Source organism: Oryctolagus cuniculus, chromosome X, assembly GCF_964237555.1.
Source record: "Oryctolagus cuniculus chromosome X, mOryCun1.1, whole genome shotgun sequence".
Classification (NCBI taxonomy): Eukaryota; Metazoa; Chordata; class Mammalia; order Lagomorpha; family Leporidae; genus Oryctolagus; species Oryctolagus cuniculus.
The window spans coordinates 79,087,042-79,090,048 of record NC_091453.1 but is presented as its reverse complement, the minus strand read 5'-3'; the positions used below and the strand labels follow the sequence as shown (position 1 = coordinate 79,090,048).

The window sequence follows — 3,007 nt, the reverse complement described above, 5'->3', positions numbered from 1 at the left end:
GAAAATTTTACTTCCTTTATTCTAATGTTTTGTTTGTTCTACTTAATACTTTTGGTTGAACACTGTAATCAATACACAGTTATTCTTAAGTGCTGAAACTTAACTGAAAAGTGATCGCTATTAAATATAAGAATGGGAATAAGAGAGGGAAGAGGTGTGCAATTCGGGACATGCTCAAGCTGACTTACCTCAAACGGTAGAGTTAGAGGAAGAATTTTTATTCTTTCACCCTTGAGCATTATGTCAGCAATAGATTTTTCATATATAGCCTTTCTTATGTTGAAATTATTTCCTTATATTCCTAGTATGAGGATTTTTTTTCAAATAATAAACATGTTTTTATTTCTGCTGTATCTCGTAAAATGGGAGCACTCCATAACTCAGTGCAGCCTTACTTCCAGGTAACTTCTTCATTAGGCCTCAATTCCCTTTTAAATAAAATACTCTTGTTCCGGAAGGCTGTTAGCTTTTCATTATTCTTTCTGTCTAGATAACATCCAAAGACAAAGCCCATAGGTACAAGTATGTGAACCCAGTGGTCACACACAATCTGAAGCAAGTTTGCCATGACTGCTGCGGCTCCAGCGCCCAGCACGACCCCACCACCAAGGACAGTGGCGCCAGTGGAAGCTGCGAGTATTGTTTTAAACATGAAAAACTGTTGAATTTTGTCAAATGCTTCTTATTTCTTATATATTTATATAAATGATAGGTGGCTTCCTCTCCCTTCATTCTGTTAACATGGTGTATATATTTTTAATGTTTAGTTTTTAACAAATTCAATGTAGTTCATAGCAATTCTAAGAATAAAATGATATTCCCTTCCTCCCTCCCTTATTTCTTTTCTTCTCTTTTCCTCTTTTCTTCGCTTCTTTCTTTCTTTTTTGAGATAACATTTTTAATTCACATAACAGTCAAAGGCTTAATGCTTCTCCAAATAAGAAGTTTAACAAGTACAAAACAAAAAGACCCTAGTTTGGTGGGAATATAGGCAAGTGCTATACATAATAATTGAATGGAAATATCACCATTTTACCCATATACAGTAAATTTTAAAGTAATCATAGATAACTGAACTTATAATAGTATAACATTCTTAACCACTGGTTTGGCAATGGCATAAAACAAAGATTTAGCCAATAATATTTATAGCAGTACTGATACTATATGCAGGCATTTCTTTTTCTGTTTTTTGTTTTTGATTTTTTTTCCCTTTTTTACATTTTTGGTTCCTATATATAAAGGAGAACATGCAGTATTTTGTCTTTCTGAGTTTGCCATACTTTACTCAATATGTTAATCTCTAGTTGCATCTATTTTGATGCAAATGGTAGAATTTCATTCATTCTTATAGCTGAATAATATTCTAATGTCTATATATGTACCACATTTTCTTTATCCACTCATCTGATAATGGATACCTTGGTTGATTGAGGAAGGGGAGAGAGGCCACACGGCTTCCCTTCCCTGAGCCCATTAATTGCTCAGACCCCAGCCAGGCCCCTAAGCTGTAGCAAAAGTCAGTCGGTGACATGCAATTCCCTCTCAGCTAAAGCTGTGGATGATGGGGCACATCAATCTCTTCCTATCTTGACTTGGCAAGATAGTGACTCATAGCCAGAGGCTGGCTATTCTGCGTGGCTGGCCATTGCAGTCTCTGTCCAGCAGTGTCTCTGTCCTCTCTCCTCTTGTCCCAAAAGTACTTGCTGTTTTATCACTTCCCCACTGACGATTTCTGTCATTCAGACACTAAGAAGTGTGGTCCTTCCTGCATTCATTTTGTATCCCAGAGCATCTGAAGTCAGTTTGGCTATATTCTATTCAGGCATCTTAGATTCTAACCTGGTGTAGCATTGATTGATTTTCCTATGTTGATCCATTCTTGAATTTCAGGAATAAATCTTGTTTGGTTATGGTGCTCAGTAATCTTGAGATGCTGCAATTTGGTTTATTTGCATTTTCCTAAGTATTTTTGAGTTAATATCCTATTGATATTGGCCTGTAGCTTTCTTTTCTTGTAACTTCATTTCTGGCTTTAGTCAGCATAATATTAGCTTCATGGAGTAATTTGTACATATTTTATACTCTTTCAGTTTTTAGAATTTAGAGAGGATTGGTATTCTTGAGACGTTTGGAAAAATTCATCAGTGAAGCTGTCTGATTCTGGAGTTTGTTAGGAGATGTTGAATGATGTTTCAATCTTTTTACAAGTATAGATCTATTCAGGTTTTCTATTTTTTCATGATTCAGTCATAATAGATGTTGTGTTCTAGGAAGTTATCCATTTTATCCATTTGATATAATTTGTTGACATATAGTGGTTCATGGAACTCTATTGTAATCTTTTTATTTCTGTAAAATTGATAGTGAGGGTTCCTCTTTCTTATCTGATATTAGTTGAATTTTCTCTTTTCTTTTAGTCATTTTAATCATAACAGTCAGTTTTGTTAATCTTTCCAAGGAACCAAATTTGTTTCCACTGATTACCTGCATTGTTTTTCTATTCTCTCTTTTATTTCTGCTCTAATCTTTATTATTTCCTTTATTCTGCTAATTTTGGATTTAGTTCTACTTTTTTGAGTTCCTTAACATATAGATTTTTAATTTGAGATCTGTATTCTTTTACTTTGAACATTTCTATAAATTCTCTCCTAGCCCTCATTTCTCAGCATCCCATATATTTTGGAACATTATGTTTGCATTTTCAATAGTTTGAAGATATTTATTAGTTTCCCTTGTGATTTCTTCTCTGGCCCGCTGGTTGCTGGAAAGTGTTTTTTTAATGCCTGCATATTTGTGAATTTTCCAATTTACTCTTGTATCAATTACTGGTTTCATTCCATTGTGCTCACAAAAGATACTTTATATGACTCTAGTCTTTTTTAATTTGTTGAGACTTGTGTTGTCTAACATATGATCTACCCTGCAGAAATTTCCATTTCTTGAGAAAAATGTATATTGTTATATTGTTTGGTGGTGTGTACTGTTTATGTCTATTAGGTCCAAT

The 3,007-nt window shown here is 34.0% G+C and overlaps 1 pseudogene; it reads right to left on the bottom strand.

Annotated features, from left to right (window-relative positions):
- Nucleotides 1–354: 354 nt before the first annotated feature.
- Nucleotides 355–598, bottom strand: LOC127484881 (NADH dehydrogenase [ubiquinone] 1 beta subcomplex subunit 1 pseudogene; annotated as a pseudogene).
- Between the last annotated feature and the right edge of the window lie 2,409 nt (nucleotides 599–3,007).